General features: G+C 42.4%; 1 protein-coding gene across 1 annotated transcript in view; it reads right to left on the reverse strand.

Annotated features, from left to right (window-relative positions):
• The window catches only part of INSC (INSC spindle orientation adaptor protein), a 219,093-nt gene that overhangs the window by 128,264 nt on the left and 78,257 nt on the right, over positions 1–12,572 (reverse strand). The gene's annotated exons all lie outside the window — the stretch shown is intronic.

The raw sequence follows: 12,572 nt of genomic DNA on the forward strand, positions 1-12,572 counted from the left end.
ACCAATACATGGTAGAGCTGAGGCCGCAGCTCAGTGGACCCTTAGCTGAGGTGGCAGCTGAAATGCCTAAAGAACACATGAACAAGTATGAACTGTTTAAATCCAAGGCGAGAGTCAGAATGGGGATAACACCCGAGCAGTCTCGTCGGAGGTTCAGAGCCCTAAGGTGGAAACCAGACATGTCATTTACCCGACATGCCTACCACATTGTAAAACATTGGGATGCCTGGATATCAGGAGCAAGTGTTGAATCTCCAGTAAATTTGCCCTTCCTAATGCAATTGGAACAATTCTTAGAGGGTGTTCCTGAGGAAATAGAAAGATACATCCTAGATGGGAAACCCAAAACTGTAATTGAGGCAGGAGAGATTGGAGCCAGATGGGTGGAGGTGGCAGAGAAGAAGAAAACTGGTCGCAGTTGGAGCGGAGACCAGAAGGGACCACCCCAGACCACACCCTATTACCGGGGGCCGCCCAAAGCCCCACCTACCTCCCAAAGAACCCTCCAGACCCCTTATCGTCCCACCACCCCGTTCTCCAGCAACCCTCCTCGCCCCAGTGACCCGTCAGCTGGACGATGTTTTAAGTGTAACGAGCTGGGGCATGTAAAGGCCAACTGCCCCAAGAACCCCAACAGATTACAGTTCATTGCACCGGAATCACACCAGAGGTCCACAGGCCCAGATACCTCCCAGATACCCTTGGAGCGGAGGGAAACTGTGAGTGTGGGTGGGAAGAAGGTCACCGCGTGGAGGGACACCGGAGCACAAGTGTCAGCTATCCATGCTTCCTTAGTGGACCCCAATTTAATCAACCCAGAGATCCAAGTGACGATTCAACCCTTCAAGTCCAACTCTTTCAATTTGCCTACAGCCAAGTTGCCTGTCCAGTACAAGGGCTGGTCAGGAATGTGGACTTTTGCAGTCTATGATGATTATCCCATCCCCATGCTGTTGGGAGAAGACTTGGCCAATCATGTGAAGCAGGCCAAGAGGGTGGGAATGGTCACCCGCAACCAGGCTAAACAAGCCGTGAGGCCTAGCTCTGTTCCGGAAACTTCTATCAGGACCCAGTCAGAGGTGATGGACCTGGACCCCAGGCCAATGTCTGCAACAGCAGTAGTGGATCCAGTCCCAGAGACCCAGACGGAACCAGTCCCAGAACCGGAACCAGCCAAACAACCAACACCAGACCCCGTGTCAGCACTGAATCCAGTACTTGCAACCTCAACACCAGAGGGCCCCACCGAACCTGAACTGGCAGCAGCCGATAACCCTACACAAGAGGCTCAGCCGGAGCCTGAATCCCAACATAGTGCACCAGCGGAGAGCGGTTCACAGTCAACAGAAACAGCTCCATCCCCTATATCGCTTCCAGAGGGACCAAGCCTAGGTCCACAATCCCATGAGGAACTGATGTCTCCAGCATCAAGGGAACAGTTCCAGACCGAACAGGAAGCAGATGAAAGCCTCCAGAGAGCTTGGACGGCGGCACGGAGCAACCCACCGCCTCTCAGCTCTTCTAATCGATCCAGGTTTGTTGTAGAAAGAGGACTTTTATACAAGGAAACTCTTTCTGGGGGACACCAGGAAGACTGGCATCCTCAGAGACAGTTGGTAGTTCCAACTAAATACCGGGCCAAGCTCTTGAGCTTAGCCCATGATCACCCTAGTGGCCATGCTGGGGTGAACAGGACCAAAGACCGTTTGGGGGGGTCATTCCACTGGGAGGGAATGGGCAAGGATGTTTCTACCTATGTCCAGTCTTGTGAGGTGTGCCAAAGAGTGGGAAAACCCCAAGACCAGGTCAAAGCTCCTCTCCAGCCACTCCCCATCATTGAAGTTCCATTTCAGCGAGTAGCTGTGGATATTCTGGGTCCTTTTCCGAAAAAGACACCCAGAGGAAAGCAGTACATACTGACTTTCATGGATTTTGCCACCCGATGGCCGGAAGCAGTAGCTCTAAGCAACACCAGGGCTAAAAGTGTGTGCCAGGCACTAGCAGACATTTTTGCCAGGGTAGGTTGGCCCTCCGACATCCTCACAGATGCAGGGACTAATTTCCTGGCAGGAACTATGAAAAACCTTTGGGAAGCTCATGGGGTAAATCACTTGGTTGCCACTCCTTACCATCATCAAACAAATGGCATGGTGGAGAAGTTTAATGGAACTTTGGGGGCCATGATACGTAAATTCGTAAATGAGCACTCCAATGATTGGGACCTAGTATTGCAGCAGTTGCTCTTTGCCTACAGAGCTGTACCACATCCCAGTTTAGGGTTTTCCCCATTTGAACTTGTATATGGCCGTGAGGTTAAGGGGCCATTGCAGTTGGTGAAGCAGCAATGGGAGGGATTTACACCTTCTCCAGGAACTAACATTCTGGACTTTGTAACCAACCTACAAAACACCCTCCGAACCTCTTTAGCCCTTGCTAGAGAAAACTTACAGGATGCTCAAAAAGAGCAAAAAGCCTGGTATGATAAACATGCCAGAGAGCGTTCCTTCAAAGTAGGAGACCAGGTCATGGTCTTAAAGGCGCTCCAGGCCCATAAAATGGAAGCATCGTGGGAAGGGCCATTCGTGGTCCAGGAGCGCCTGGGAGCTGTTAATTATCTCATAGCATTCCCCACCTCCAACCGAAAGCCTAAGGTGTATCATATTAATTCTCTAAAGCCCTTTTATTCCAGAGAATTAAAGGTTTGTCAGTTTACAGCCCAGGGAGGAGACGACGCTGAGTGGCCTGAAGGTGTCTACTACGAAGGGAAATGTGCTGGTGGGGTGGAAGAGGTGAACCTCTCCATGACCCTTGGGCGTATGCAGCGACAGCAGATCCAGGAGCTGTGCACTAGCTACGCGCCAACGTTCTCAGCCACCCCAGGACTGACTGAACGGGCATACCACTCCATTGACACAGGTAATGCTCACCCAATTAGGGTCCAACCTTACCGGGTGTCTCCTCAAGCTAAAACTGCTATAGAACGGGAGATCCAGGATATGTTACAGATGGGTGTAATCCGCCCCTCTGAAAGTGCATGGGCATCTCCAGTGGTTCTAGTTCCCAAACCAGATGGGGAAATACGTTTTTGCGTGGACTACCGTAAGCTAAATGCTGTAACTCGCCCAGACAACTATCCCATGCCACGCACAGATGAACTATTAGAGAAACTGGGAAGGGCCCAGTTCATCTCTACCTTGGACTTAACCAAGGGGTACTGGCAGGTACCGCTAGATGAATCTGCCAAGGAAAGGTCAGCCTTCATCACACATCTCGGGCTGTATGAATTTAATGTACTCCCTTTCGGGCTGCGAAATGCACCCGCCACTTTCCAAAGACTTGTAGATGGGCTCCTAGCGGGATTAGGAGAATATGCAGTCGCCTACCTTGACGATGTGGCCATATTTTCGGATTCCTGGGCAGACCACCTGGAACATCTACAAAAAGTCCTTGAGCGCATAAGGGAGGCAGGACTAACTGTTAAGGCTAAGAAGTGTCAAATAGGCCTAAACAGAGTGACTTACCTTGGACACCAGGTGGGTCAAGGAACTATCAGCCCCCTACAGGCCAAAGTGGATGCTATCCAAAAGTGGCCTGTCCCAAAGTCAAAGAAACAGGTTCAATCCTTCTTAGGCTTGGCCGGTTATTACAGACGATTTGTACCGCACTACAGCCAAATCGCTGCCCCACTGACAGACCTAACCAAAAAGAAACAGCCAAATGCTGTTCAGTGGACCGGAAAGTGTCAGAAGACCTTTAACAAGCTTAAAGCGACACTCATGTCTGACCCTGTACTAAGGGCCCCAGACTTTGACAAACCGTTCCTAGTAACCACAGATGCATCCGAGCGTGGTGTGGGAGCAGTTTTAATGCAGAAAGGACCTGATCAAGAATTCCACCCTGTAGTGTTTCTCAGCAAAAAACTGTCTGAGAGGGAAAGCAACTGGTCAGTCACTGAAAAAGAATGTTATGCCATTGTCTACGCTCTGGAAAAGCTACGCCCATATGTTTGGGGACGGCGTTTCCACCTGCAAACCGACCATGCTGCACTAAAGTGGCTTCACACCGTCAAAGAAACTAACAAAAAACTTCTTCGGTGGAGTTTAGCTCTCCAAGATTTTGATTTCGACATCCAACACATCTCAGGAACTTCTAACAAAGTGGCTGATGCACTCTCCCGTGAAAGTTTCCCAGAATCAACTGGTTAAAATCGTCCTTGAGATGTGGAAAATATTGTTAGTCTTTATGTACTTGGTAGTATATTTAGAGATGCATGTGTCTTATTAACTCTGTTTTCCTAGAGCTCCAGGAAGAAATCCCAGCCAGTGTTTCACCCTAGCTGAGATTTGGGGGGCGTGTCATAAATATAAAGGGAAGGGTAAACCCCTTTGAAATCCCTCCTGGCCAGGGGAAAGCTCCTCTCACCTGTAAAGGGTTAAGAAGCTAAAGGTAACCTCACTAGCACCTGACCAAAATGACCAATGAGGAGACAAGATACTTTCAAAAGCTGGGAGGAGGGAGAGAAACAAAGGGTCTGTGTCTGTCTGTAGTCGTCTTGGCCGGGGACAGAACAGGAATGGAGTCTTAGAACTTTTAGTAAGTAATCTAGCTAGGTATGTGTTAGATTATGATTTCTTTAAATGGCTGAGAAAAGAATTGTGCTGAATAGAATAACTATTTCTGTCTGTGTATCTTTTTTGTAACTTAAGGTTTTGCCTAGAGGGGTTCTCTATGTTTTTGAATCTAATTACCCTGTAAGATATATACCATCCTGATTTTACAGGGGGGATTTCTTTATTTCTATTTACTTCTATTTTTTATTAAAAGTCTTCTTGTAAAACACTGAATGCTTTTTCATTGTTCTCAGATCCAAGGGTTTGGGTTTGTGGTCACCTATGCAAATTGGTGAGGCTTTTTATCCAACATTTCCCAGGAAAGGGGGGGTGCAAGTGTTGGGAGGATTGTTCATTGTTCTTAAGATCCAAGGGTCTGGGTCTGTAGTCACCTAGACAAATTGGTGAGGCTTTTTACCAAACCTTGTCCAGGAAGTGGGGTGCAAGGTTTTGGGAAGTATTTTGGGGGGAAGGACGCGTCCAAACAGCTCTTCCCCAGTAACCAGTATTAGTTTGGTGGTGGTAGCGGCCATTCCAAGGATAACGGGGGTAATATTTTGTACCTTGGGGAAGTTTTGACCTAAGCTGGTAAAGATAAGCTTAGGAGGTTTTTCATGCAGGTCCCCACATCTGTACCCTAGAGTTCAGAGTGGGGGAGGAACCTTGACAAGAATAGTTTGCATTTCTATAGCACTTGCATCTCAGAGCGCACCACAGACATTAAGCAAATCTCACAACAATCGTGTGAAATAGGTAGCTATTATCCCTGTATTACGTATGGGGAAAACAGAGCAGTTAAGTGATTTGCCCAATGTTAGATACAGTGGAAGAGAAAGGAGTAGAATCTAGGTCTGGGTGTCAAGAGTCCTGCGCTGTTAGCTAGGACCTGGATGATTTTAAAACCAATGTTGTTGAATTGCATGTTAAGCTTGGCAAAGTTGATCACTGACTAAAGTTCTATAGGAAACAAACATTCATAGCGCAACATTCTGATTTTGCATCATCAAATATTAATAATAGATAACAAAAATTACCACAAGACAACCTCAAGTTTCACAATGCAGATAGTCTGTACCTTCTTGCTACTCTTTTTGTGTTCTTCCCCCTCCTCCACCCGCAGCCCTTCATCACTTCTTGAAGAAGCAGCCCATCCTCTCTCCACACTTAACCCATTAAGACCAATGGAACATTCCCACAATCAGTGCTCACTACGCTCTGAGAGACTAGAAAATATGTGTAGACTATAGAAGAGCCACATTCATGGCCACGTATGGTTGTAGTGCTTTTGAGACTGAATATGACTGCATTTATTACAGGATTCAGAACTTAAGAGTTTGGAGCAGTGAAGCTATATAGGACAGAGAAATCACATGGTACCAATATACCAAAATCAAGCACACAATTGTCTCTAAATTTAATTCTGCGATATCCAACAGCATTTCTTCTTTCTATGCCTTCATACTCAATGTGAGAGATCTTCTTACCTATATCAAGGATATGATGGCACTGAGAAGGAAAGTGTAAATACTTACAATAATAATTATGCAGGGAAGACCAACCAGATTTGAGTTAAAAGCAAAGAATTTAAGAGGACAAAGACAACTTTGTAAAAAAAAAAATTGGAAAAAAAAGTCTACTGTGACTAACTAAATGTATCCCAAAACCATTTCCATATGCCTTTGTGTTACCAAAAACCGCACAGAATAGCTGTTATATGAAATTTATAGTGCTCTAACTACAACAGAAGCATTTGAAAGACTGAAAAAAATCAAAAGCATCTGTGTCAGGTAGTGCATCATCTATAAAATTAGACACAAACAATAATGAGAAATCCCACACATTGCGTAACCCCATACAGAGAGGTTAATGATCTGGTTGCAAAACTGTACTCTGAAAATAGCACACAGACAAGGAAAACCAATGTGAGTGGCTGATGTCTAGATACCTGATCAAGAGCCTCCCTGAGAGATGCTACTGAAAAGCAAATATGAGGGAAATGAGGGAAATGCAAATCACCACAGAGAATGTATGGATACTTCAGAAAGGTCATGAAGCTACTGAGGAAAATTTGAAGCTGTGTCTCTAAAAGTTACAGTTTGAGCCAAAGCCGGAGGATGAGGATGGCCAGAAGAGAGACTCAAGGAGACCCCTGTCATGGAAGTTTATTTAGACAAGACTAATATGTGGCTATTCAGTGTAAAAGATATGTAATACCACCCAGGAAGTTTACAGAAGGGATAAAAAAGTGTCACAACAAACATCTATATGAAAAAAGAAAATGAACTTACAGAAACCTGCCAATTAAAATACTGAATCACTTATTAAACCATGACAGGTTTCAGAGTAGCAGCCGTGTTCGTCTGTATTCGCAAAAAGAAAAGGAGGACTTGTGGCACCTTAGAGACTAAGAAATTTATTTGAGTATAAGCTTTCATGAGCTACAGCTCACTTCATCAGATGCATTCAGTGGAAAATACAGTGGGGAGATTTATATACATAGAGAACATGAAACAATGGGTGTTACCATACACACTGTAAGGAGAGGTTCTGTTTTGAAGTTTTTTTGTTGAAGAATTGCAACTTTTAGGTCTGTAATTGAGTGACCAAAGAGACTGAAGTGTTCTCCAACTGGTTTTTGAATGTTATAATTCTTGTCATCTGATTTGTGTCCATTTATTCTTTTATGTAGAGACTGTCCAGTTTGACCAATGTACATGGCAGAGGGGCATTGCTAACACATGATGGCATATATCACATTGGTGGATGTGCAGGTGAACAAGCCTCTGATAGTGTGGCTGATGTGATTAGGCCCTATGATGGTGTCCCCTGAATAGATATGTGGACACAGTTGGCAACGGGCTTTGTTGCAAGGATAGGTTCCTGGGTTAGTGGTTCTGTTGTGTGGTGTGTGGTGTGTGGTGGCTGGTGAGTATTTGCTTCAGGTTGGGGGGCTGTCTGTAAGCAAGGACTGGCCTGTCTCCCAAGATCTGTGAGAGTGATGGGTCATCCTTCAGGATACATTGTAGATCCTTGATGATGCGTTGGAGAGGTTTTAGTTGGGGGCTGAAGGTGATGGCTAGTGGCGTTCTGTTATTTTCTTTGTTGGGCCTGTCCTGTAGTAGGTGACTTCTGGGTACTCTTCTGGCTCTGTCAATCTGTTTCTTCACTTCAGCAGATGGGTATTGTAGTTGTAAGAATCCTTGATAGAGATCTTGTAGGTTGGAGAACACTTCAATCTCTTTGGTCACTCGATTACAGACCTAACAGTTGCAATTCTTCAACAAAAAAACTTCAAAAACAGACTCCAACGAGAGACTGCTGAATTGGAATTAATTTGCAAACTGGATACAATTAACAGGCTTGAATAGAGACTGGAAGTGGATGGGTCATTACACAAAATAAAACTATTTCCCCATGTTTATTCTCCCCCCCCCCCACCCACCCACTCTTCCTCAGACGTTCTTGTCAACTGCTGGAAATGGCCCACCTTGATTATCACTACAAAAGGTTTCCCCCCTCCCCTCCAGCTCTCCTGCTGGTAATAGCTCACCTTACGTGATCACTCTCCTTACAGTGTGTATGGTAACACCCATTGTTTCATGTTCTCTATATATATAAATCTCCCCACTGTATTTTCCACTGAATGCATCCAATGAAGTGAGCTGTAGCTCACGAAAGCTTATGCTCAAATAAATTTGTTAGTCTCTAAGGTGCCACAAGTACTCCTTTTCTTTTTATTAAACCATGAGGACCACAGTTTGAGAGTCACAAATTTCAGGGATAACTCTCAAAAGGATACTAGGTTCATGCTAGAAAGGAGTTTATCAAGCAAATCAAGGCTACTATTGCCTCATTGTTTGTAGGACAAAAAAGAAAAAAAAATATATTTAGAGTTCCACATTTCTGAAGGTATGTTTTGAAAACAAAATAAAATGATATGGGCCATACCAATGTTAAATTGATTACTGCAACATGCCTATGAAATTTGCTATTGTCACTGACCACAGGATTTCAGGGTAAATTCATATCTGTTATCTGAAATGAAAGTTGGTGTTTGGTTTAATTTATTTATTTATTTTTTTAAAAAAATCAATTTACCTCAAATAATCAAAAACATTGATGAATGAAAACCTGGTAAGAGGAACTGAATTAACACAAAAGAGAACCTTTACGAGAATGAAATTAATTGATGAGTGAAAAGACAAAGTTGCTAAAGCTTCAGTTTTAGCCTCTGATGATTTCAACCTTCACCAAATTAAAAGCCAGGTGTTCTTGTGATTTCTATTGTACGACACCATTTCTTAAGCTTTATCTCATATTACTTCTTAGAGCTTCCATGACATCTTATGCTACACAACTTGCTTTAAAATTACAGGGGTATAAAGTATAAAAGACAAGGTTAGGAAAAATCCTACTGTGTGGCAACTTGATACAACCGAAACTGCAGTCAGTACAAGTGAAATGTAATTATTGACTGCCCATAGGCCAAGATGCTGACCTCAACTTTAAAATGCTGAATGCAGTTACTGACTGGGACATTTGACCCATGGATGAAAATGAAAAATGGGCTCCTTGTCCAGTTTCCTTGTGAATGTCAGCCAATGGAGGATCTCTTGACATGGTCTCTACTTTGCTAAAGTTTTCCTCTGGCTTTACTCAACATGCTATATAACACATTGCAATTCCAAAAGGGTGCATATATGGGTAATTATGTAAAGCTTTAAAAAAAGCAAAAGAAAAAAAGAGCGTGATCTGGATTTAATATTTTTGTTGCAGGTGAGTTTTAAATCCTTGGAATGGAAAACATTTTATTCACTATAAATCAGGCTCCCTTTCTGTGGCTATAAAATTCTTAGTTGGAATTGTTATCATTATAAGATAAATCAACATGAAATGAAACAAGGATAAAAGGTCATTGAACGAGGTATCATTAGTTACTCCAGCCATTCTATAATTCTTGTCACCAAGAATTCTTGTCACCAAAACATAGCTGCTGTGTAACTAATATAGCATCCTCTTTTTCCTATGAAACACTATTTCTAGAATTTATTACAAAATAGGCTTTTGCAAGAACAATTTCAATTCTCCAGCAAACATTTTATTCCTGAATGGTATTTAAAACCACAGCCACAACAGAACACACAACAACAACAAAATAAAACTGTATAACAAAAATCTAACTACATCAAAAGAGAATGGGGATTATGCAGCATTTTAAAATAAAATACAATATTCAAAATACTAACTATTAGGCTGCTTTCAACTCTAATCTATTTTACTTTATACACTGTATGTATGTTTCTCAGATTTTTTTAAAAGAATTCATACAAAATGATTTTTTAAAAAAATCATTAAATACTCATTCCTGATATTTGCCAAGGGAAGACTGTATTGACTGTCAGGGATTCTGCGTTCTCATTAGCTGGACAACAACTACACATGATAACTAGCCTGTAAAATGCAGATAGCAAATACACACGAGTACTTTTGAGATAGGGAGCCCAAGTTTCAGACATGGGTGAAAATGTTAGGTACTTAAAACACTTTATTACAATAATGGGTGCTATAGAAAATTCAAAAATAATTAAGCACTTATAGTACATGGCTGAAATAGGTGTATAAGTACTTACATGCATATATGGTCCCTGATTTAGCAAAGTACTTAAGCATGTATTTGCATTTAAACATGTACATAAGTGCTTTGCTGAATATTGATAGAATTCAGCACATATCTAACACTGTTCATGTGCTTACATATTTTCTGAATCCTTGCGCATTCTTGGGAGTTAGGGGCTGGAGAGAAGTGAACAGGGCTTCAGGAATAGGATAAAGATAAAGGGGAGGGGCACAAGGAACAGAGTGATAGTGTCTCAGTGCAGATGACATGCAGAGATGGAGTAAATGGGAGAATTACAACCTCTGAAGGGAGTTGGTGGTGAGGAAAAAGAAGGGGAAAGGACAAAGATGAGGAATATCTGAATGAAATACACACCATGAGCCTGACCCTGCAAACCCCTATTTTTGTGAATAGTCCCACAAAAATTAACAGAACTACTGATGTCAGTGTGGAATACTCATTGATTAAAAGTTGTGGGGCTGGCCCCTAAGAAAGTAGTTAGCTGAATGACCTAGGAACGTCTGGAAGAAATAAGATATGAACAAAAAGTGTTGCCCAAAATTCACTGCAAAACTTCCAACAAGACTTAGTTCACTTTTATAAGGCAGAGTTTGTTTTTATTGCCATTTCATGTGTCCCAACCCTAAATAGATACTGCAGAGGCAGGATCAAAACAACGTGGAAAAAAATATAATTATTTTCAGCCTGGATGAAATGAAGAGGAACTAGAAATCCTGTGAGAGCCTATTCTTCTGGTGCTTCCCATGCAGTTTCTAATCCACAGTTAAGTACCTGATATTTTTGACATTTGTCTGAGCTGACATGAAACTCCAGCCTTTTTTAATTTGACCATCAGTACTTCTTGGATGGCTCTAATGTGTATCTGAAGTTCTCAGCTCTCCTTTGAAGGCCATATTGAAATTAACAAAGAAAATGTTCTCAAAAGTTGTAGATAAAGAGGTGTAACAAAAACCCAAAGGGCCAGATCCTCACTGGTGGTAAACTAATGTATCTGCACTAAAAACAATAGAGCTATGCTGATTTACACCAGTTGAAGATCTGTTCCAAAGAATTTTAAACAGTCAATAAAATCTGCTTCCCCTTCCATTAATCACTTCCCTGGCACTTTTGATTTCATAATCCAACTATCTCCTCTACAATCCAGGAAGCATCTTCCAGGATAGCCAAGACCTGAATTTTTAATGTTAAGAACAAGCAGAGAAAGAGTTTTATTAAAAAAAAACCCCTCTTACGCCAACAAAATAGGGCAAATTTTTGTTTTCAGGTGACCTTTAATAAAAAAATTAGTATTTTCAGTTGTTTATATATAGTCATATTAAAATACCAGAAAGTTCTGGTTTAAAAACATGGCATGGCCTAAGATATCAGTATGTGACAAAGTGCATACTTGGGATTAAACAAGATTTTTGACTCAATACCTCAGCTGGCCCCTGTCCAATATAATGCTGTGAGCAAAGATGAGTGGTTGGAACAAATACATGTCTGCTGGGAATATGGAACTAATTAAAAATAATCACTGCTAGGTGTTTGAACAGGGTGATTCATTCAAACTTTTCAGTACTGCTTTTGGAACAAAGTGTTGCTTCCTGTTTTTAGGAAGAGACATTTCAGGGTCTAAACCAACTTTAAAAACCTCACTATACCTTAAAAAAGAGAGAGAGAGAGAGAGAGAGAGAGAGAATGAATCAAGTGCTGGCCGGGAGAGTGACTGCACAGCAGACAAACAACTGTTACAATGATTAACACTCCAAATTATACCATTAGTTCCACCTGGCAGCCGGTGTAGAAACTCAGGATGTCAAAATCCCCTCTAATCTATACCATATTAGTCTCCTAAGAAGCAAAAAATGCTCCAATGCGTGGCATGTACAGATAGCACTAGTCTTCATTAGAGGCTGTAGCAGCTGGCAAACACCTGAAGTATTTGTAATTTCATTTAGCAATAGTTTCTTTTCAAAGCAAGTTTAATGCTTTGAAGGCTGGAAATATGGTGTTAGAAAATGAAGGCCTGCATTTATGCATAGAACACAAAAACAGCATGAGTAATAGCCATGAGGAAGGATGGTCTTGTAATGACGGCACTGGACTAGGAGGCAGGGCACCTCAGTTCAAATCTTAGTATACCACAGATTTTCTGGCTGACCTTGGGCAGGTCACATGATCTAATTTGGTCTCAGTTCTCCATCAGTAAACAGGGAACATAGTACTACCCTACCTTACAAGGGTGTTCCTAAATTCCCCCTAAGCTGCGTAGCCGTGCAGCTGCCTATTAAGCGCCACACAGGTGCTCAGGGCTGCTGTGAGGAGAGACATGCCTCTCCCCA

This window comes from Lepidochelys olivacea, assembly GCF_965140295.1.
Source record: "Lepidochelys olivacea isolate rLepOli2 genome assembly, chromosome: 6".
Lineage (NCBI taxonomy): Eukaryota > Metazoa > Chordata > Testudines > Cheloniidae > Lepidochelys > Lepidochelys olivacea.